Source organism: Stenella coeruleoalba, assembly GCF_951394435.1.
Source record: "Stenella coeruleoalba genome assembly, chromosome: X".
Classification (NCBI taxonomy): Eukaryota; Metazoa; Chordata; class Mammalia; order Artiodactyla; family Delphinidae; genus Stenella; species Stenella coeruleoalba.
The window spans coordinates 81,596,715-81,621,331 of NC_137152.1; the positions used below are offsets into that span (position 1 = coordinate 81,596,715).

The window sequence follows — 24,617 nt, forward strand, 5'->3', positions numbered from 1 at the left end:
CTGGTCGGGGAACTAAGATCCTGCAAGCCCCGTGGTGTGGCAAAAAATATGTGTGTGTGTATATATATGTGTATGTATGTATGTATGTATGTATGTGTATATATATATATAAATATATATACATATATAAATATACATGCACACACACACACATATACACATGTATATATAATTGAATCACTTTGCTATACAGCAGAAATAAATACAACATTGTAAATCAACTATACTTCAATTAAAAAAAAGAAAGAAAAAGAAAGAGTCCTGTTTTGGCCAAGTTATATTTGAGATGTCTATTTGATATCCAAGTAGGAATGTTGAATAGGCCATCGGATATATGAGGCTGTAGCTTAGAAGAAAGGCTTGGGACAGAGACATAAATTTGGGAATGATGAGTGTACAGACAGATGGCATTTAAAGCCATGGGGCTAAGACACTATAAAACTCTTAAAGGAAAACATAGGCAGAACACTCTATGACATAAATCACAGCAAGATCCTTTTTGACCCACCTCCTAGAGAAATGGAAATAAAAATAAACAAATTTGGACCTAATGAAACTTAAAAGCTTTTGCACAGGAAAAGAAACCATAAATAAGATGAAAAGACAACCCTCAGAATGGGAGAAAATATTTGCAAATGAAGCAACTGACAAAGGATTAACCTCCAAAATTTACAAGCAGCTCGTGCAACTCAATATCAATAAAACAAATAACCCAATCCAAAAATGGGCAGAAGACCTAAATAGACATTTCTCCAAAGAAGATATACAGATTGCCAACAAACACATGAAAGAATGTTCAACATCACTAATCATTAGAGAAATGCAAATCAAAACTACAATGAGGTATCACCTCACACCAGTCAGAATGGCCATCATCAAAAAATCTACAAACAATAAATGCTGGAGAGGGTGTGGAGAAAAGGGAACCCTCTTTCACTGTTGGTGGGAATGTAAATTGATACAACCACTATGGAGAACAGTATGGAGGTTCCTTAAAAAACTACAAATAGAACTACCATATGACCCAGCAATCCCACTACTGGGCATATACCCTGAGAAAGCCATAATTCAAAAAGAGTCATGTACCACAATGTTCATTGCAGCTCTACTTACAATAGCCAGGACATGAAAGCAACCTAAGTGTCCATCGACAGATGAATAGATAAAGAAGATGTGGCACATATATATACAATGGAATATTACTCAGCCATAAAAAGAAAGGCAATTGAGTTATTTGTAGTGAGGTGGATGGACCTAGAGTCTGTCATACAGAGCGAAGTAAGTCAGAAAGAGAAAAACAAATACCATATGCTAACACATATATATGGAATCTTAAAAAAAAAGGTCATAAAGAACCTAGGGGCAAGACAGGAATAAAGACACAGATGTAGAGAATGGACTTGAGGACATGGGGAGGGGAAAGGGTAAGCTGGGACGAAGTGAGAGAGTGGCATGGACTTATAAATACTACCAAATGTAAAATAGATAGCTAGTGGGAAGCAGCCTCATAGCACAGGGAGATCAGCTGGTGCTTTGTGAACACCTGGAGGGTTGGGATAGGGAGGGTGGGAGGGAGACGCAAGAGGGCGGAGATATGGGGATATATGTATATGTATAGCTGATTCACTTTGTTATAAAGCAGAAACTAACACACCATTGTAAAGCAATTATACTCCAATAAAGATGTTAAAAAAATTAAAAAAGAAAATAAAGCCATGTGGCTGGATGAATGCATCTGGAAAGATTCTGGATAGAGAAAAGTCAATGGACTGAGCTCTGGGTCACTCCACTGCTGAGAGGTTGGGGAGATAAACTGAGTAGAAGAGGAGGCTGGGTAGAAGTTTTTTGTACAAACTTCAGTTTCAGAGAAGTTACCATACATCAAATTGTGGAAAATCACATATTTACCACTGTATCAAGGGTCCAACTCCTTCCAAGCCTGTCTTTTAAAAGATTCTAGCCTTATTTTTCTTTCTGAATACTTCAAAGCATTTAAATAGAACAGTACTATTTTTTTCTTTTCTGTTACACAGTGGTTTCCTCACATTGTATAATTCTCCTAGTATAAAACTCGTCAAGTACTACACCAATAGTAATCAGCAATGGCTTTTCCATAAAGTTCATAATCTCATAACTACCTCATGCCTAAAAGGCTGAGTGACTTGAGGCCAGAAGCTTAATCTGGTTGGCATCTTTTATTCGTTTGGGCTGTTCACTTCCCTATCACACAGGAACTTTCTCCAGCTTCTTATGAGCTCACTGAACAAACGCCTCAAGACATCTGACAAGCCATACTCCCTCTTCTAAGTGCAACCCCCCTTCCTACCCACAAGAAGTACAGCATCTTCACATTTCCACTTTAAACTTTAGAAGTTTCCATCCAGAGACTCATGCCTTAAAAAGAGAGGAAGTACTTCCAACTAGGTCAAAGTTGCCATCAGGCATGCACTCTCAAAGCAAAGCTGTGTGAAAACTGGGCCTGGGGCAGACTGGGGACACTTAGTTTCAGGTCCAGGAGAACACAAAAGAGTGCCATTTCCTAGCATGGTAATGTCATTCATTAATTCAATTAACAAATATTAGCAAGCACCTAGGATGTGCCAGGCTCTGTTATGGATGCTGGGGTCCACTGGTGAATAAAACAGATGGCAATCCCTGCCCACATGGAACTTCCATTATGGAGGGGGGAGAGGAACAGACAATAAGAAAGAAAAATGAATAAAATACATAATATATTACATTAGAGTAATAAGGTAGGGAAGGGGCATATAGAATGTTCATGGAAGGGGTTATAAGCTTAAATAGGGTGGTTAAGAACGGCCTCACTAAGGTGACATTTAAATACAAACTCCGAGCTGTCGGATTTCAAGTGCCTCAAAAAGGTGTCTTCTGTACTTCAATCCCACCATCACCTGATCTCAGGCCCTTGAAGGCATGGTATTCCCAGTTCCTAGCACAAATATTTGTTAATCTCTTGTGCTCAAGACAAAGGGAGCTCTAAGATGTAGACCTTGTACTCAGAGAGGTACCTTCCAGGTGGAAAACCAACTGAGAGAGGTGTTAAGGAATTTTCCTGAGGTGTAAACAAAGTGCTTTAGGACACAGAATAACTGGTAATTCTGCTTAGGGGAAGGAACTGTGTGTTCAGTAAGGCTGTCCCAAAGGAGGTGACTTTAGAGCTAAATCTTGAGATGAATATGAATTAATGGCAGGAGAGTGGTCATGGGTGGGAAAGTCTCTCTTCAGGGGGAAAAAAAAAAAAAGGAGTAACTTGAGCAAAGACCCAGAGATGGAATCAGAAAGGACATTTTCTTGTGGACTGTCCCTCCTTAAGGTACTCCATCCATCCCATGATAAAACAAGCATACACTCACCCTCAGGCTCTCTGTCCTGGCTGTTGGGAAATCCTTATCACTTTCCACACCCTCATTTCTCCCCTAGCCAGCAGGAAAAGAAAAAGTTGAGTCAGGCGCACATCCCTAGAATCCAGGGTCACCCTCTCTAACTTCAAGACAATTCCTTCTGAGTTGAGATCCCCGAAGGTTTCATTCAACTAGGTACACCCAGGGGTGTGTACTTATAGTGGCAACGTGGCAACCAGCCTCATGTTGGAAGTGAAGTGGGTAAGACATCAGTGAGGTAAGTGGTCCAAAGTCTCTGCAGTGCCTCTGAGGTGGAGTCAAGGACCAAAATTTAGGCTTCAGCTTGGAAGGGAAATTTTTAATCACTTAGTCCTCACCTGTGAGCTATTTAGTGTTCCTAACATCCAAGACAGCAGAGGTGGTGTGATAGGGGATAAGAACACAGTTCGGCAGTCAGATGGCCCAGCTCTGCCCCTCATTAGTTGGGTGATTTGAGACAAAGCACTTAAACTCTCAGAGTCTCCCTTTCATCATAGCATGCTTATAATTGTAGTGCCTAGCACATACACTTATCATTAGGATTATGTGAGATAATTATGTAAAGAATTTATCATAGTCCCTGGCTCAATGAATTCTAACAACCATGATTAGTAGCAGCCTTTAAGGGGAAAAGCTCAGAGAGTATCAACCAGAATGCCACAGGGAGGAATTGGGACATCGGGATTGACATATATACACTATTGATACCATGTATAAAATAGACAACTGATGGGAACCTACTATATAGCACAGGGAACTCTACTTAATGCACTGTGGGGTCCTAAATGGGAGGGAAATCCAAAAGGGAGGGGATATATGTATATGTACGGCTGATTCATGTTGCTGTGCAGCAGAAGCTAACACAACATTGTAAAGTAACTATACTCCAATAAAAATTAATTAAAAATAATAATAAACAATGTTTTTTTAAAAAAATCAGAATGCCACATATACTCACAGACCAATTGTCCCTGAACAGGCCTCCAAACTTCATTTCACTGCTCTAGCCTAGTGAGAGGCACCTGAAATTGTGCTACCAGAAATGTTCATCCCCTGCTAGGAAAAGTCTCACAAGCCAAGTTGGTGGTCTTTTTCTACTAGGACTCCCAGCAGGTGCTTTAAAAAAAAAAAAAAACACCAACAGCTACAACTACAGCAGAAAACTTCACTAGGGCCTCAACTCTTTGCATTAAACATTGTTCTCTCCACAGACCAGCGGGTAAACACATAAGGTCATTAACACCTTAATATTAATGGATTTATGAGGGGTGGGGATGGGGAGCTGAAAGCAGAAAAGAAGCCAGTTAAAAATAGAAGGTACAAGATGTACTGAAGACTAATTTCTGGCACAAATGTACAAGGCCTAGGATCAACCCTGCCTAAAGCAGTATTCTGGAATGCTAGGTCCTCTGGTCCTGAAGAAGCTGGCAGGCTACTGGGGGAAGAAAACTTTGGTTGATGAGAAACATCACCTGTTTGAGTCACCAAAATTCTCACCAAATGATTTCACCACCAAAAAACCCAACCATTTTATTCAACGTTAAGGGCTGGAGGAACATCTTTTCTGCCCCTTTACAAACCATCACAGAAGACGGAAGCGTTCTGTGTCCCTTCTGAGGGCTGTGGGACCCTCCTCCAGAAGCGTACCCCCGCTGCCTGCTGGAAGGATGGCAAGATAAAGCGGCTCAGCTCCAGAGCACACAGCTGGGTCCCCAGCCCAAGCGCAGAAGGTGCCCACTGAGGCAGGGCTCGGGGCCAATCGGCCTCCAGTCTTTTAAGCTGCGGCGGATCCACCGTGGGCAGGGAAGCGGACGCCGCGAGGTCAGAGGTCCGGAAAGAGTGCGGGGCCCAGACCCCGCGCGACCGCCGGGCGCTTCTAGAGACACCCCCGAAAAGGTGACTCGACGCCCCGGAGGGTGCAGTTCCCGCTAGGAGCTCGGCCCCACCCCCGCCCCCAGGGCCAGCTCCCGGGAGGGGCCCCGGGCTCCGGAGAGCGGGAAAAGTCGGCCACTCTGAAGGAAGCAGAGCCCCGAGGAGCACAGCCCGTGGCGGCGACGGATGGGCCGGGGAAATGGTCAGGGGCGGCAGGGAGAAAGCAGAATGGTGGGGAGGGACCGCCCCAACAGACGGGAGTCAAAGAGTGGGGGGTGCGGTCCGCACAGGCGGACGGAGAGAGGGAACAGGGGATCAGCTAGGGACAAGGAGAGACTAGGAGAGCGGAAGGGGGTAGGGAAGCGCGCAGGTCCCCGAGATGGGGGTGGGGGCGCTTAGGCAGCGAAAAGGTACTGGGGGCCCAGGAGGCGTCCCGGACAGAGGGCGGAGGGGCGGTCGCGGACCACGGACCTACCTGTCACCTGCAACAGGTGCCGCGAGAAGGCGAGACGTCCCAGTACCGGATTCAGGGGAGGGTCTCCGAGTCCGGGAAGACCGCAACCCCACTCTGGCGGCTGGCCCTTCTTACCCTCCCGGGAGGCGGAAAAAGCTGCAACTTTCCCTGGAGCGGGGGAGGAGCTGGACTCTTAAAGGGGCCGCACAGCGCTCCGGGCTCCTTGGTAGGGGGCCGCGCCTAGCGAAGGGGAGCTCCGAGAGCTAAAGCCTTAAGGCACTGGAGGGATGCCGGCCCCGGTTAGCAAAGGGTGCTTGAAGCCTGTCGATAGCAGTCTAAGACTAGACCTGGGTTCCATTGGTGGTCACTCTCTCAGACGATACATCATCATTCTCTTCCGCTCAGCCTGAGCCAAAAGTTGTCAAATTGTTGTGTACTTCTAAGAAGATGAAGGCTCGAGACCGTATAACTTGGGAAGATAATGATACTATTCTGCTCCTTTGACTTTCCACTTTTTATAGCAAATAAAACTGTCTGTCTAAAATAGAAACGTTTTGGGGAAAGGACATAGACTAAATTCACACAGGGACACAACTGGTTAAACTCACTAGTAATCAAAGAAGAGCAAATTAGAACCATAATGCAACTCTTTGGCAAAGGTTTTGTTTGTTTGTTTTTATAACACTTAATGAAGACAAAGTGTTCAAACAAGCTCTTTCATAATTGCTAGTAGGAGTGTATGTTGGTTTAAAACCCTTTTAGAAAGCATGTGAGCAATATATATCAATAGACTTTAAAATGTTTATATTTACCCAGTAATTACAGATTCCTCTCCCCCCTCTCCCTCCCTCCCTCTCTCTCTTTCTCCATTCTTCTCATCAGCCATTAACCATGCTCAAGTCCCTCTCATCTGTCATAAGCAATTAAACATGCTCAAGTCTCTGCCATCTTAAAAAAAAAAAATCCTCCCTACACACTAGGTACCTCTCCAGCTCCTCTTTATGGGCAATTTCTATTCCCTTACTTCTTACTCAGCAATTTGGCTTCCTTCCCCCAACACTCCACTGAAACTGTGCTCAACAAGATACCCAACCAATGACCTCCATGTCAAAAAAGCTATATTAAATAAATAAATAGGGCATTTTTCCCTTTTTATCTTCCTTGACCTCTCCCCTACATTTAACGCTGTTAACCATTTCCTCCTCCTTGAAAGTCTTCCTGTGGCATCTATGATGCCATACTCTTTTGCTTTCCCTCCTATCCCTTTGCCCTCTCCTCAGTCTCCTTTGCATATTCCACTTCTGCTATCTGACCTCTGAAAGCCAGACATTCTCAGGACTAGGCTACATATACTCTTTCCCTAAATGATCTTTCACTCACTTGGCATGAATTACACCATCTATATGGCCACAACTGTAATTTTGTAGTTCTATCCAGACCTCTTCACTGAGCTCTGCTTTCTTGGCAACTCCACTTGGACGTCTCAAACTCAACACATCCAGTCAAACATTTTCTCTTAAATTTGCTCCTCCTCCATTGTTTCTTATCTCAGTAGGTGACAACATGCCACCCAAGGCAAAAATTTTGCACCTAGCATAGTGCCTGGCATATAGTAAGTCCTCACTAATATTTGTATAATGAATGAATGAATGTTTCCTAAGGAAACAGAAAAGTACACACACTTTTTGTACAATTATGTTAATCACAGTATTACTTAGAATAATAAAATACTAGGAAAAAAACCCTAATGGTTCAATGGTTAAATAAATTATAGTATAGTCATAGAATATTATCTAGACAATAAAATGATATTTACACATAGATCATAATGACAGGAAAATGCTTATGCTCTAGTATTAATTGAAAGTAATATACATTAATATAAAATATGATCACAACAATTAGTGAATATGAGTAGATATGCATGGAAAAAATGCTAAAAAGAAATATGGAAAATATTAACAGTGACTATCTCTAGGTGGTGAAACTAAATGAAGTTTTTATTTTCCTCCTACTTTTTTGTATTTTTCAACTTTCTTATAATAAGCAAGTATGGCTTTGATAATATAGATTTTTTGGAAAAATCTTAAAGGGGAAAGAAAAAAATCATTTTAATTCTAACAAATAAAACAGTAAAATTCAGCCTCCTGGCTTCTCCCCACAGTTTTCTTCCATACTTTAGCCCTTCAGTACCCCGCCCACAGCCTGAAGTGTGAAGAAGCCACTTCAAAAAGGAAATCCTTTTGTTTGGTCTAGCTTTGCCAGCTCAGCCCTCAGGGCCCCTCTGCTCAGCTCTGGGCTTTGAATGTGTTCACCTCCCTAACCTGGCCTGTGGGAACTCAGACCAAGCACTTCTCTGCTCCTTCTTTGCAGGTTGTCCTTGGTGGAGCTGGAAACACCCTCAGCCAGAAGGGACTTCAGAAAATATTTAGTCCAATCCCCTTATTCCTCAGCAAAACTTCCAAATATTATTTTATGTTTTTACTTCTTTCTACATGTGCAATTTCTAACTCTCCAAGGTCCACCTCGTTAAGAAGAATGTGAGGATCTGACTCCTTTACTGTAAGACAGTCTCACTGAACCAGCTACAAATACAGAGACAAACATAAACAATGAACCAAAACAAAGTTAGTCAGCGGCCTGTTTATACAGATTCTGTGCTTTGCAAACTGCTGTCAATTTCTGTTTGATCCTCCTTGTTTGCCAGGAGGATACTGTGCTCTAGTTCTTATGCCAAATATTGTGAGGGGTCCAATGCAAGCAAACTCAGACACTAACCCACTGCAACAATGTCAACAGGAATTTATGATTATCCTATGTAGAGTATGTAAGCTCCTGTCCCATAGTGAATGACGGATTCAATGAGTTGTTTCATTTTACCATGTTGAGGAAGTTCTGGCTGGTGCTAACTAATAAGACAGAGATTTTCCTCAGCCTTGGGTAACAGGATGCCTCAGTATTGAGCAATTACTCTCTTTTAAAAGTATTAAATATTTCAACTATCACATTTTGAGTGATGTAAGACTAACCTATATAAAAATTTCTATCACAGGAAGGGAAATCCCTGGCAGTCCAGTGCTTAGGACTCTGAGTGTCCACTGCAGGGGGCACGGGTTCAATCCCTGGTCTGGGAACCAAGATCCTGCATGCCTTGCAGTGCGGCCAAAAAAAGAAAAAAATTAATTAATTTTTAAAAATTTAATTAAAAAAAATAAATAAAAATTTCTATCGTAAGAATATAAATTCTCTCAGTTAATCTATGTACTTTTATGTAATTCCAGTCACAACTCTAAATTTTCTAGGATTAAGATGAGAACTGAGTAATTCCAAATAACATTTGGAATAATTAACAGTAAAGAATAGACGATACATTTAAGGATGAGGGAAGACATTCTATCAGATAGTAAAGACAATTCAATGGAGAAAGTCTTTTAAAAATGATGCTGGAACAAGAAAACATTTTTTTTCATATAAAAAAAATGAACCTGTACTTATACCTCACACTGTATACAGAGCTTAAACTCAAAATTAATCATAATGTAAATGTAAACTATAAATGTAAAATGTAAATGTATAATTTTTTTAGAGAAGAAAGCCATGGCAGAAAATCTTTATGACCTTGAGTCAGACAAAGTGTTCTTGGTATGGTATACAAAACACAATCTATAAATGAAAAGATTGATAAATTGCATTTCATTAAAAACTTTTGCTCTGTAACAGACAAGTCACAGAGAAAGCATATGAGAAAAAATATCTTCCAACCACAAATTAGAGAACTCATACCTTGAAAATTTTTAAAAATTAAAAGCAACAATAATGAAACAATCAATTTTTTTAAAAAAATTAGATATAATATTTGAACAGACTCCTAACCAAAAAAGATATATGATGGCAAATGAGGACAGGAAAAGAAGCTCAACGCCATTAGTAACTAGGGAAATGCAAATTAAACAAAGGGCAGCACGAAGAAATTTTGGGTGACATCGGGATTTTCTGTATCCTGTCTTTGGTTGTGATTATCAGAATGTATCCATGTCTAAATCTCATAGAACTTTATACCAAAAAAAGGTTAATTTTATTTTATGTAATTATAATTTATTTTAATTATAATAAAGAAATGAATTGATAAATAAAAATTTATATCCAAAAATATTAAATATTTCAATGTATAAAAATAATATAACAAGCATATGCCAACTACCCAGCTTAAGAAATAAGGCATTATCAATACAATAAAAGCCCTCTGTATACACCTCGATCCCAAGGTTTTCACTGTCCCAGATTTCATCTTGATCGTTTCCATGTATATCTTTATACATTTTTTGCATATTTGTCTATCCCTAAACAATATGTAGTACTGTACATAAGTAGTATCACTCTGTATGTACCTTCTGCAATTTGCTGTCCTTACTCAACAGTATGCTTAGGAGATTTACCCCTATAGCTTTAATTCATTCATTTTCACTGCTAGAGAGCATTCCAGGCATAAAAGTATTCTATCTTATACATGTGTTCTCCTATTGATCAGGTACTTTCAAATTGCCAAAGTCTTAATTCTTAGGATTCTAGCACACTCCCTCTATTTCTGGTTGGATAATAATTTACTTTTGTAAAAAACAACAACAACAAAGAAAAAGCAGGCTTCCTGACAAAGCAAATTTAGTGCACTAGTGAGTATAGGTTGTAAAAAGTAGACTCAGTCTCTTATTCATGCAAGATCAGGGTTTCTCCACCTCCACACTATCGAGCTTTGGACCAGCTAATGCTTTGTTGCTGGGAGGTGTCCTGTGCATTGTAGGATATTTAGTAGCATCTCTGGCCTCTACCCACTAGATACCAGTAGTGATAACCAAAAACGTCTCCATATATTGCAAAACGTCCTCAGTTGAGGACCACAGGTCAAGATGTACTGAGTACCCATTACATGAGAAGCACATTAGCAGGTGCTATGGAAAGAAAGATGAATAAACATTGAGAAAAAGTCCCTTTATTCAAAGATATATATTGAGCATCTACTACATGCAAAGTATACTGTGCTAGGCATGGAGATTTTGGTGACCCTTTCCTCAAGGAGTTCAGTTTATTGCATAGGGTGAAGGGAAGCAGACAAACCATAAACATAAAATTATAATACAATGTGGAAAGTACAAAGCTGGGGAGATGCACAGGATATGTGGGAGCACCTAGGAAGGCCACTTACACCAGACTGGTAGGGAGTGGTCAGTGAAGGGTCCCTGCAAAAAGTAATACCTTCTCTGAAACTTAAAAAAAATGAGTAGGAATTAGCTAGACCAAAAAGGGAATTTCAGGCAAAAGAACAGCATAGGCAAAAACAAAAAGGCGAGAAACACTAGGTCTATGCAAAGGAAGTACAGGAAAATTGGTGTTGGCTGGAGCAGAAAATGTAAGGGAGAAGTGATCATAGATGAGGCTAGAAAGATGGCGTATTAGTTTTCTAGGGCTGCCATAACAAAGTACCACAAAGTGAGTGGCTTAAACAACAGAAACTTATTGCCTCAGTTCTAGAGGCTAGAAATCTGAGATCAGGTGTCTGCAGGACTACTTCTTTCTGAGAACTGTGAGAAAAAAAAAAAAGCAGTTCCACTTTCCCAGCCTCTGGTGGTCTGTCGGCAATCTTAAGGGTTTCTTGGCTTATAGAAGCATCACCCTGATCCCTGCCTTCATCTTCACATGACATTCTCTTGGTTTATGTGTCCCTGTGTCCAAAATTTCCCTTTTCATAAAGACAGTAGTCATATTGCATTAGGGCCTACCCTAATGACCTCATCTTAACTAATTACATCTGCAATGACCCAGTTTCTAAATTAGAACACATTCTAAGGTACTGGGGCTTAGGACTTCAACATATGAATGTTGGGAGGGATATAATTCAACCCATAACAGATGGGTAGGGATTAGAACTTCAGAGGTCTTGTAAGTCATGTTAAGGAATTTGGACTTTATTCAGTAGCTGGTCACAGCCATTCAAGGAGGCCTGGAGTTCTCTATCATTTTTGGTGACGTCACTCAAATTATTTTTCATTCTTTTTATGGCTGAATAATATTCCACTGTATGGATAAGCCAGGTTTTGCTTATCCATTCATCAGTTGATGGATATTTGGGTTATTTCAACATTTTGGCTATTATGAATAATGCTGATATAAACATTCATGTATGAGGTTTTTTTGAACATATGTTTTCAAACCTCTTATGTACATACCTAGGAGTGGAGTTACTGGGTCATAGTAACTATGTTTAACCTTTCAAGGAATAGCCAGATTTCTTTTCAAAGTGGCTGTACCATTTTACATCCCCACCAGCAATGTATGAGGGTTCCAATTTATCCACATCCTTTGTAACAGTGATTATTATTGGTTTTTTGATTAGACGTCCCAGTGGATGTGAAATGATATCTCACTGTAGTTTTGATTTGCACTTCCCTAATAACTAATGATGTTGACCACCTTTTCATGTACTTACTAGCCATTAGTATATCTTCTTTGAAGAAATGCCTATTCAAACCCTTTGTCCATTTCTAAATTGGGTTGTCTTTTATTATTGAATTGTAAATGTTCTTTATATTCACTACTTAATACTCTTGAAAAGAGAGAGTGGGTTGGGGGAACGGAGAAGGGAGAACATTGTTAGAAGAAGTGGCATGGAGTTGTATGCAGATGTTAACAGCTGGTTTTGCTGTTTGATTCAAGAGGAGAGTCCAGGTCAGGGGAAAATGTACTGAATTGTATTGAGGATGGGTCGTTTGTGGTCATGGCCAAAATAAATAAGTGCAGAACTGGTTTGTTCTTGGGAGGTTGATAACTTTTAAGACCTGTTCTGAGTGGTCATTTATTCTAATAAAAGCATCTCTGAAGGAAGGAAAACCATTACTTACCAGGATATGAAAGCAAAAGATAGGGGCGCCTTTTTACAAAATGTAATGACCATATGTGTTCTATTTTCCTTTGCCACTCTAGCAATGTTTGATGCTATTGCCCGCTCCTTCCTTATTAAAGTCTCCTATGGTTTCTGGAATATCATAGCTTCCTGGTTCTCCTATCTCTCACTGTCTTTCTTACTCTTCTCAGACCCCACTTTCTCTGCCTACACCTTAACATTTAAGACTTAATCATCACATTAATTTATTCAGGAGAAGTCTGAGGGCACTAACATTTACTAGTGCCTGTTAAATGTACTGTTTTTAGGAGCTGGAAATGCAGCGCTAAACAAACAAAAAAGATCTTGCACACATGGAGCTTAACATTCTAAGTTAAAGAAAAATAAACAGTAGCACAGTAGCAAACACACATAGCACTTACTATTATTCTAATTACTGTTCTAAGATATTAATCTAAGACACACACACACATTTAGTCCTCACAAAAATCCTATGATGTAGATATCATTACTACTCCAATTTTACAAATAAAGAAACTGAGGCACAGAGAGGTCAAATGGTTAAGTCGGGATTTGAAGCCAGACAGTATGGCTCCAGCATCCATGTTCTTAACTAGTACTTTATATTGCTTCTCAGTAATAAATAAACACATCAAATAAGACTTACTAAGAGGTAGCTAAACTGGTATTTTAATTATCATTATTCACCAGTCACCTCCATTCCATACAGGAGAATTCTAGAAATTAATTGGAGGAAGAGAAAGAGAATTTTTTGCAGAGAATTCATGGGAGTAGAAGGCACTATCGTTCCCCTGCTCAAGCCAAGCAAAAAGGTCTCTGTTAAACCTTTCAAGAGGGGAGACTGGTATCTTAATCCCAGGCAGAAGGCTTGCTGCACTACAGAAATTTTTAGGCCTGCCTGTGTAGACACTGAAGCAGGAAGAGTTCATGGGAGAACTTCACATGTGTCCTGTGGTGTCTGAATAAGATAGAAACTTGTCCTTGACTTTTACTTGAAGAAATCTGAAGGCAGAAGGCTGATTAAAGTTGTTCACAGCAGCAGGACAAAGAAAAAGGTCTAGACTTCCTAGGGACCATGTTGTCTATGGGCCAGGTAGTTTCCTCAGAATGTATCTGGCAACTCCAGCAGAAGAATAAGGATCCTATGAGAATAAAGTTGTGTGGGCGAGAGCCACGGGGGGAAGACAGTCAGAGAGTACATTGTTCCCATCAGGAATGGTGCAGGGAGGAGGTCCACTGAGGGAATGGGAAGTGAAGGAGTCTCTGAAGAAACCACAAAAGCACATTACAAGAAAAGGCAGGGGGGAGGGAGAAGATGGCGGAAGAGTAAGATCACCTTCCTCCCCACAGATACATTAGAAATACATCTACACGTGGAACTGCTCCTATAGAACACTGACTGATCGCTGGCAGAAGACCTCGGACCTCCCAAAAGGCTCTTGGAACTCCAGCAAGGCGTCAGGGCTGTGCCTCTGAGGTGGGAGAGCCAACTACAGGACACTGGTCCACAAGACACCTCCCAGCTCCACGTATTGTGAAACGGCGAAAATCTGCCAGAGATCTCGATCTCAACACCAACACCCAGCTTCACTCAACAACCAGCAAGCTAGAGTGCTGCACACCCTATGCCAAACAACTAGCAAGACAGGAACACAACCCCACCCATTAGCAGAGAGGCTACCTAAAATCATAATAAGGCCACAGACACCCCAAAACACACCACTAGACGTGGAACTGCCCACCAGAAAGACAAGATCCAGCCTCATCCACCAGAACATAGGCACTAGTACCCTCCACCAGGAAACCTACACAACCCACTGAACCAACCTTAGACACTGGGGACAGACAACAAAAACAACGGGAACTACGAATCTGCAGCCAGCGAAAAGGAGACCCCAAACACAGTAAGATAAGCAAAATGAAAAGAGAGAAAAACACAGAGCAGATGAAGGAGCAAGGTAAAAACCCACCAGACCTAACAAATGAAGAGGAAACAGGCAGTCTACCTGAAAAAGAATTCAGAATAATGATAGTAAAGATATCCAAAATCTTGGAAATAGAATACAGAAAATGCAAGAAACATTTAACAAGGACCTAGAAGAACTAAAGAGCAGACAAGCAATGATGAACAACACAATAAATGAAATGAAAAATACTCTAGAAGGGATCAATAGCAGAATAACTGAGGCAGAAGAATGGATAAGTGACGTGGAAGATAAAATAGTGGAAATAACTACTGTAGAGCAGAATAAAGAAAAAGGAATGAAAAGAACTGAGGACAGTCTCAGAGACCTCTGGGATAACATTAAACACACCAACATTCGAATTATAGAGGTCCCAGAAGAAGAAGAGAAAAAGAAAGGGACTGAGAAAATATTTGAAGAGATTATAGTTGAAAACTTCCCTAATATGGGAAAGGAAATAGTTAATCAAGTCCAGGAAGCACAGAGAGTCCCATACAGGATAAATCCAAGGAGAAACAAGCCAAGACACCTATTAATCAAACTATCAAAAATTAAATACAAAGAAAACATATTAAAAGTGGCAAGGGAAAAACAACAAATAACACACAAGGGAATCCCCATAAAGTTAACAGCTGATCTTTCAGCAGAAACTCTACAAGCCAGAAGGGACTGGCAGGACATATTTAAAGTGATGAAGGAGAAAAACCTACAACCAAGATTACTCTACCCAGCAAGGATCCCATTCAGATATGATGGAGAAATTAAAACCTTTACAGACAAGCAAAAGCTGAGAGAGTTCAGCACCACCAAACCAGGTTTACAACAAATGCTAAAGGAACTTCTCTAGGCAAGAAACACAAGAGGAGGAAAAGACCTACAATAACGAACCCAAAACAATTAAGAAAATGGGAATAGGAACATACACGTCGATAATTACCTTATGTAAATGGATTAAATGCTCCCACCAAAACACACAGACTGGCTGAATGGATACAAAAACAAGACCTGTATATATGCTGTCTACAAGAGACCCACTTCAGACCTAGAGACACATACAGACTGAAAGTGAGGGGATGGAAAAAGATATTCCATGCAAATGGAAATCAGAGGAAAGCTGGAGTAGCAATTCTCATATCAGACAAAATAGACTTTAAAGTAAAGACTATTCCAAGACACAAAGAAGGACACTACATAATGATCAAGGGATCGATCCAAGAAGAAGATATAACAGTTGTAAATATTTATGCACCCAACATAGGAGCACCTCAAAACATAAGGCAAGTACTAACAGCCATAAAAGGGGAAATCGACAGTAACACAATCATAGTAGGGGACTTTAACACCCCACTTTCACCAATGGACCTATCATCGAAAATGAAAATAAATAAGGAAACACAAGCTTTAAATGATACATTAAACAAGATGGACTTAACTGATATTTATAGGACATTCCATCCAAAAACAACAGAATACACTGTATTCTCAAGTGCTCATGGAACATTCTCCAGGATAGATCATATCTTGGGTCACAAATATAGCCTTGGTATATTTAAGAAAATTGAAATCGTATCCAGTATCTTTTCTGACCACAACGCTATGAGACTAGATATCAATTACAGGAAAAGATCTGTAAAAAATACAAACACATGGAGGCTAAACAATGCACTACTTAAAAACGAAGTGATCACTGAAGAAATCAAAGAGGAAATCAAAAAACACCTAGAAACAAATGACAATGGAGACACGACGACCCAAAACCTATGGGATGCAGCAAAAGCAGTTCTAAGAGGGAAGTCTATAGCAATACAATCCTACCTTAAGAAACAGGAAACATCTCAAATAAACAACCTAACCTTGCACCTAAAGCAGTTAGAGTAAGAAGAATCAAAACACCGCAAAGTCAGCAGAAGGAAAGAAATCATAAAGATCAGATCAGAAATAAATGAAAAAGAAATGAAGGGAACAATAGCAAAGATCAATAAAACTAAAAGCTGGTTCTTTGAGAAGATAAACAAAATTGATAAACCATTAGCCAGACTCATCAAGAAAAAAAGGGAGAAGACTCAAATCAATAGAATTAGAAATGAAAAACGAGAAGTAACAACTGACACTGCAGAAATACAAAAGATCATGAGAGATTACTACAAGCAAATCTATGCCAATAAAACAGACAACCTGGAAGAAATGGACAAATTCTTAGAAATGCACAACCTGCCGAGACTGAGCCAGGAATAAATAGAAAATATGAACAGACCAATCACAGTCACTGAAATTGAAACTGTGATTAAAAATCTTCCAACAAACAAAAGCCCAGGACCAGATGGCTTCACAGGCGAATTCTATCAAACATTTAGAGAAGAGCTAACACCTACTCTTCTCAAACTCTTCCAAAATATAGCAGAGGGAGGAACACTCCCAAACTCATTCTACGAGGCCACCATCACCTGACACAAAAACCAGACAAGGACGTCACAAAGAAAGAAAACTACAGGCCAATATCACTGATGAACATAGATGCAAAAATCCTCAACAAAATACTAGCAAACAGAATCCAACAGCACATTAAAAGGCTCATACACCATGATCAAGTGGGGTTTATTCCAAGAATGCAAGGATTCTTCAACATATGCAAATCAATCAACGTGATACACCATATTAACAAACTAAAGGAGAAAAACCATATGATCATCTCACTAGATGCAGAGAAAGCTTTCGACGAAATTCAACACCGATTTATGATAAAAACCCTGCAGAAAGTAGGCATAGAGGGAACTTTCCTCAACATAATAAAGGCCATACATGTCAAACCCACAGCCAACATTGCCCTCAATGGTGAAAAACTGAAACCATTTCCACTAAGATCAGGAATAAGACAAGGTTGCCCACTCTCACCACTCTTATTCAACATAGTTTTGGAAGTTCTAGCCACAGCAATCAGAGAAGAAAAAGAAATAAAAGGAATCCAAATCAGAAAAGAAGAAGTAAAGCTGTCACTGTTCGCAGATGACATGATACTATACATAGAGAATCCTAAAGATGCTACCAGAAAACTACTAGAACTAATCAATGAATTTGGTAAAGTAGCAGGATACAAAATTAATGTACAGAAATCTCTGGTATTGTAATACACTAATGATGAAAAATCTGAAAGTGAAATTAAGAAAACAGTCCCATTTACCATTGCAACAAAAAGAATAAAATATTTAGGAATAAACCCACCTAAGGAGACAAAAGACCTGTATGTAGAAAATTATAAGACACTGATGACAGAAATTAAAGATGATACAAATAGATGGAGAGATATACCATGTTCTTGGATTGGAAGAATCAACATTGTGAAAATGACTCTACTACCCAAAGCAATCTACAGATTCAATGCAATCCCTATCAAACTACCACTGGCATTTTTCACATAACTAGAACAAAAAATTTCACAATGTGTATGGAAACACAAAAGACCCTGAATAGCCAAAGCCATCTTGAGAATGAAAAACGGAGCTGGAGGAATCAGGCTCACTGACTTCAGACTATACTACAAAGCTACAGTAATCAAGACAGTATGGTACTGGCACAAAAAGAGAAATATAGATCAATGGAACAGGATAGAAAGCCCAGAGATAAACCCAGCACATATGGTCACCTTACCTTTGATAAAGGAGGCAAGAATATACAGTGGAGAAAAGACAGCCTCTTCAGTAAGTGATGATGGGAAAACTGGACAGCTACATGTAAAAGTATGAAATTAGAACACACCCTAACACCATACACAAAAATAAACTCAAAATGGATTAAAGACCTAAGTGTAAGTCCAGACACTATAAAACTCTTAGAGGAAAACATAGGCAGAACACTCTATGACATAAATCACAGCAAGATCCTTTTTGACCCACCTCCTAGAGAAATGGAAATAAAAACAAAAATAAACAAATTGGACCTAATGAAACTTAAAAGCTTTTGCACAGCGAAGGAAATCATAAACAAGACCAAAGACAACCCTCAGAATGGGAGAAAATATTTGCAAGTGAAGCAACTGACAAAGGATTAATCTCCAAAATTTACAAGCAGCTCAGGCAGCTCAATAACAAAAAAACAAACAACCCAATTCAAAAATGGGCGGAAGACCTAAATAGACATTTCTCCAAAGAAGATATACAGATTGCCAACAAACACATGAAAGCATGCTCAACATCATTAATCATTAGAGAAATGCAAATCAAAACTACAATGAGATATCATCTCACACCAGTCAGAATGGCCATCATCAAAAAATCTAGAAGCAATAAATGCTGGAGAGGGTGTGGAGAAAAGGGAACACTCTTGCACTGTTGGTGGGAATGTAAATTGATACAGCCACTATGGAGAACAGTAGGGAGGTTCCTTAAAAAACTACAAATAGAACTACCATATGACCCAGCAATCCCACTACTGGGCATATACCCTGAGAAAACCATAATTCAAAAAGAGTCATGTACCAAAATGTTCATTGCAGCTCTATTTACAATAGCCAGGACATGGAAGCAACCTAAGTGTCCATCAACAGATGAATGGATAAAGAAGATGTGGCACATATATACAATGGAATATTTCTCAGCCATATAAAGAAACGAAATTGAGTTATTTGTAGTGAGGTGGATGGACCTAGAGTCTGTCATATAGAGCGAAGTAAGTCAGAAAGAGAAAAACAAATACCGTATGCTAACACACATATATGGAATCTAAGGGAAAAAAAAAAGGTCATGAAGAACCTAGGGGTAAGACGGGAATAAAGACACAGACCTACTAGAGCATGGACTTGAGGATATGGGGACGGGGAGGGGTAGGCTATGACGAGGTGAGAGAGTGGCCTGGACATATATACACTGCCAAGCGTAAAGTGGATAGCTAGTGGGAAGCAGCTGCGTAGCACAGGGAGATCATCTAGGTGGTTTTTGACTGCCTAGAGGGGTGGGATAGGGAGGGTGGGAGGGAGGGAGACGCAGGAGGGAAGAGATATGGGAACATATGTATATGTATAACTGATTCACTTTGTTATAAAGCAGAAACTAACACACCATTGTAAAGCAATTATACTCCCATAAAGATGTTAAAAACAACAAAAAGGAAAAGGCAGTATTGGGGCATTACAAAGGGCATTGTAGCCAGATTACACCAGCCCCAGTCAGTTAAGCCTCACTGTCCCTTTAAGACTCTCTCTTCCTACCTACCTCAACACTGGAGGAGCCAGAAGCTGCAGAGCAAGTCGGGGAGGAAGTGGATCCAGGAGAGTGAAAGAACAGACCAAGTCACTTTTTTTCATTGAAGATCTGTGGGATCTCTAGTCAAGCTGCACTGGAAGTTGAAGGCTGAAAGAGAAGCTTTATATTCAATGTGAGATAGAATTTTTAATTTTGAACGGTTGAACTTTTTAATGCCTGTTGATTAAGCTATTGTAAATATCTGAGAGTAGCCAAAAAGCCAATGGGTTATATACCTAACATAGTATGGGATAGTAATGTGTTACCAAATAAAAGCAGGGTAAATGAATAGAGAGTGATGGGGTGATATTTTACATATGTTAGTCAAGGAGAGCTTCTCAGAAGATGTGATACAAATGAAGTGAAGAACCAGGCCATAGGAATATCCTTAGCCCTTAGCCCTTTTCAGTATATACATTCTCCTTGGGCTATCTCATCCATTCCCATAGCTTAAATTCCCCTGATGACTCTCAATCTTGTATCTCTACCCTAATTTTTTTCCTGATCTTCAGACTCATATATTTAATGTCTACCAGATATCCCTACCTCAATGATCACAACTACTTCAAATTCAACTTCTCCAAACTTAAACTTCACCTTCCTTCCAAACCTCTTCTGTCCCCAGTGTTTTCCATCCTAGTGAATAGCACAAGTAGCAGAAGCCAGAAACTGTCCCCATATCTAACCAGTCCCAGATCCTATTGTTCTCATCACATAAACAGATCTTGAATTCCCTCCCACTGCCACTACCCTAGCTCAAGTCATAATCATCTCTCACCTGGACTACAATAATAGCCTCCTGACTGGTCACCCTACTTCCAATCTATCTTCCACACTGCAGCTAAAGTAATCTTTCCTAAATCCAAACAGAATAGAGAAACTCAATACCTCTGGATAGTTCTCAGAGTTGAGTCTTTCATGTGGCTTAGAGGGACTTTTATGATCTGCTTCCTATCTATCTTACAAGCCATCTCTTCCACCACTCCTTGTTTTTGAGCACTCCTCTCTCAGCCAACCTAAATGATTTGCACTTCCCTCGAAACCCCAAATTCTCTTATGTCTCTTCCATCCTCCTTTATCTTTGCCATGCTAATCCTTACTCATTCTTCAGCTCACATGTGATGTCTTCTGGAAAGCCTTTTCTGCACCCCACTAAGATGGGTACCCATGCTCTGTGTTCCCCCTGTCCCACAGCACCTTCTATATATTTCTGACATAGCAGTCACTCCATGGTATTCTCACTGTTCAAGTGGTGGCCCTTCCCATTAAAATGTGAGCTCCTCAAGAGCAGGATCTATGTCTTATTAATCTCTGTATCAATAAGACCTGACATATAACACAGGTTCTCTTTCAAAATCCAGACTGTTCCTCTGCCTGAACTCCTCCTTACTCATCCTTGCCCTTTAAATTTCTAATCATTCCTTAAGAATTCATTAGCTTATCCTACTGGATGTTTGTGTGCTACATAGCTAACAGATTGTTCCTCCTAGGGCTCTCAACTGGGAACAAAGTTGTCCCCCTCCCCAGGGGACATTTGGCAATGTCTGGGGATACTTGTGGTTGGCACAACTCGGAGAAGGGATAGTGTGCTACTGCCATCTAGTGGGTAGAGGCCAGGGATGCTTCTAAACATCCTGTAGTACACAGTACAGCGCGCTCCTCCAACAAAGAAGTATCCAGACGAAAACATCAATAGTATGGAGGCTAAGAAACCCCCACCCCGACCCCCACGCCGAGGGCAAGCAAAGCCCCGCAGCTCTGGTGGACTTTTCTAGCCTTGTTTCTCTTGTGCTGAATTAGCTGCCTGTGAAATCCAGTCCTGTCTTCTGAGGTCTAAGATAATAATGAGGAGGAAAAACAAGTCATAAAGATAAAGTTCTTGTGGTCTTGGGTTTTCCTGGATGAGCAAAACCATATTTGAATGTGTGCTAAAACCCATATTTGGGAAAATACTTACAGAGAGATGAGCCATTCTACAAATGGCCCAAAGGGCTTTAACTAGATTCAGAGAGCTCTTTAGAGCTATTTTTTTACTCAAGCTAAGTGCACTAGACAAACTCCTGTACAAGTGGAAAAGGAAAGAGTAATGAACATTTGTTGAGCTATTTCCATATGCCAAACACTATGTAAAGTACTGAGCTATTTCTATATGCCAAAGTACTTCACATACATTATCTCTTTTAAAATCTTCACAACAGCACTATAAATTAGGCACTGTTACTATCTCCACTTTACAGGTGAGGAAACTGTGGCTCAGAGAAGCTAAGTAACACATTAATGATAAATGAAGAAATAAGCACTTAAATCCAATGCCTTTCTATTACACCATGCTAGGATGATTCAGTGTAAAGGCACATAAAAATCAAGTTCTCAAGGCAGAAGATATATTCTAACTCTTTCAATGTTTTGTTTGCTTCTGTCAAACTTAAAAAAGAAAAAGTTTCGCATCCACTCTAAGTCCAGTTAACCCTTTGTTTGATTCTTCACACTTGAGTAGGGCCCATCTTCCTTTGGTACATTTCCATTAGGGGCACTGTAGTCCAATAGGATCAGGCCTAGGCTGTGAATCAAAAGATATAAACCCATTCAATTAATCACGTGTACTCAAAAAAATTGACTGGCATTTTACCTCACTATTCCTTGATTTCTCACCTGCAAAATGATAAAGTTTGATTATGATAACAATAGGATATGATAAATGTGATATACCCCACATACAGGCTTTTCTAATATGCAACTTTAGGGTCCTTTCTCAGGCCCAGACCCACTCCCTAGCCAAAATTCCCTAGGATTCAGTCTGCTTTTCCCTCTTTGCAAAACTACAGCTGCCCTTTCTATCCCTTTGGGGTCTTCATCAATATTCCCCCTCCACCATTCTGTAGAGTGGGAAACAATCTCAATATGCTAGACGACGATCACAGGAGTTCTTTTTGTATAACCTGCTATACCATCATGAAACTAATCCTTCCAAAGGAAGTGACTATTGCATGAGCAAGAATCAGAGGAAAGCATGGATCGCACAATTTTTCTGTTGCTGATAACACCACCATTGAAGACTGTTCTAGCATCATATATAATGCTTCATAGGAATGGTGGTCATTGTAATAAGATTGTGCCTGCCTTATAATGCCTCAATTACTCAAGCATCAACATGCCTCAATGCAAAGGACAGTTTTTGGTGATGTGGTAGCATATAGTCTAAACATTTCACACCACAACCTGCATTACTAGCCTCTCCCCCACTCTGCTTATATCTACTCTAGTATCACAAGCTTCATCTTCAAGGATTTGGAGGTCACATCTCCACCTACCTTGCTGCTGCCATTCCTTTCTGATAGTGCAATTCAAAATTTCTCTCTTCATACTTACAAGGAAGGACTGCACAACTCTTCACCTGGGTTCAATCCCTGCTTCTTTCTCTTAAAATACTCTTTGTGGTTCTTCTTACACTCCTGCTTGCTAATCTTGGGGCTGTTTTTAATGTGTAGCCAAAGATATGTGAGAATGAAACCTGATGAAAATAAACTGCAATTACATGTGCAGGCAGTAACTAGGAAGCTTCAGCAAATTTGTTGAGTCCTGGCACCCATTTTGAGTAAACAAACAAGTTTTCTGAGAGTCCACCCTTCCCAGATACCGTTCTATTTGAAGTTTAGTAAACTTACATCTCACCCCCACATGAACTGAAAAGTTGCAACAAGATTTCCAAAAGAAAGATACATGATTAGTGCAGTTAAAGTGAAAAGCGGTCTTTTTTAAATAAGAAGATTGGTTCCCTCTCTGCTCTAAGTCCTATGATTGGCCTGTGTCAAATTTTTTGCACGGTATCTCTTTCTTCAGGTCTCAAAAAAATCACAGCAGGAGCTTTTTAGAGTGAAACTTGGGCCTTGAAGAATAGAACAGGAAAGAAAGAACAAGCAAGGATGATGTCAAAATTCCATCCTTCCATTGCTACTGCCGTCAGAGGAGGAAACTGGTAGAAAGTTGATGCTTCTGTTGCTCTGAAGCAGTGAGACAAATAATCAAATGGGACATACCCAGGGGAAAAAAAAACCGTGCATCAGCACCAATCAGCTAGCTCAGAGTAGCCTCAACTCTGTATACATCTCTGCCTGGGCAGATTCCGCCACTCTGGGGTCTATTTTAGCAGCCTAATTTATAAACGTGATGACAAAGGGGTTGATTATTTGGGGTCAGCATAACACTGGGCAGTGGAAAAGCAAATACAGGGGATGAGAACAAGATGTTCCATACATACATAATAGTGTCATTTCTTTTGAGGAGACATAGGAATCAAATGGCAGGAATTTTTGGCTCTTCGGATTCTGAGGGAAAACAAAATGACCTTGGCATCTAGAAAATAAGCTCCAGTTCCGAAGACTGTAGTTATTACCCACAATAAGATTAGATTCTGCCCTGTGGGAACACATTTGTGTTCTGCAGTCAGTTTGGGATTAACCTTTTCAGGGCCGCTGGAGAATTAATTGGTTCTTAACTTCTCTCTAGGCTGCCTTAGGCTCCAGAGGGTTCCATGTATGGCAAAGGAGCTTTGTGCAGAGCAGCCAGCTGTGCAACTGTGGCTTATTTACCCATGCTTCTGGCTTAGATTCCTCTAAATGTGAGACTGGAGAAGGCAGCCCCTCCCAGAGAGCACACAAGCCCAGCCCAGCACAGCAGGACTTAGTGTGGGTGGGGTTCATCCAGTGCATCAAATACGACAGTCCAGAAAGGGGTTGAACTATGAAACCACCCCAGGACTGCTTCCTCCTCCACCGT

At 40.2% G+C, this 24,617-nt stretch overlaps 1 protein-coding gene across 17 annotated transcripts in view; it reads right to left on the reverse strand.

Annotated features, from left to right (window-relative positions):
* Positions 1-24,617, reverse strand: part of SYTL4 (synaptotagmin like 4) — a 196,533-nt gene that overhangs the window by 98,750 nt on the left and 73,166 nt on the right. For 2 of the 17 annotated variants that reach the window (XM_079910084.1, XM_079910073.1), the window contains exon 2: positions 19,812-19,949. The exons of 11 other annotated variants lie outside the window; for them this stretch is intronic. The gene's annotated coding sequence lies outside the window, so the exon portion shown is untranslated. Of the gene's footprint in view, positions 1-5,748; positions 5,869-19,811; positions 19,962-23,210; positions 23,579-24,617 lie in introns of those variants that run through there. 4 more of the 17 variants (XM_079910072.1, XM_079910069.1, XM_079910070.1 and 1 more) reach the window with 4 other exon arrangements.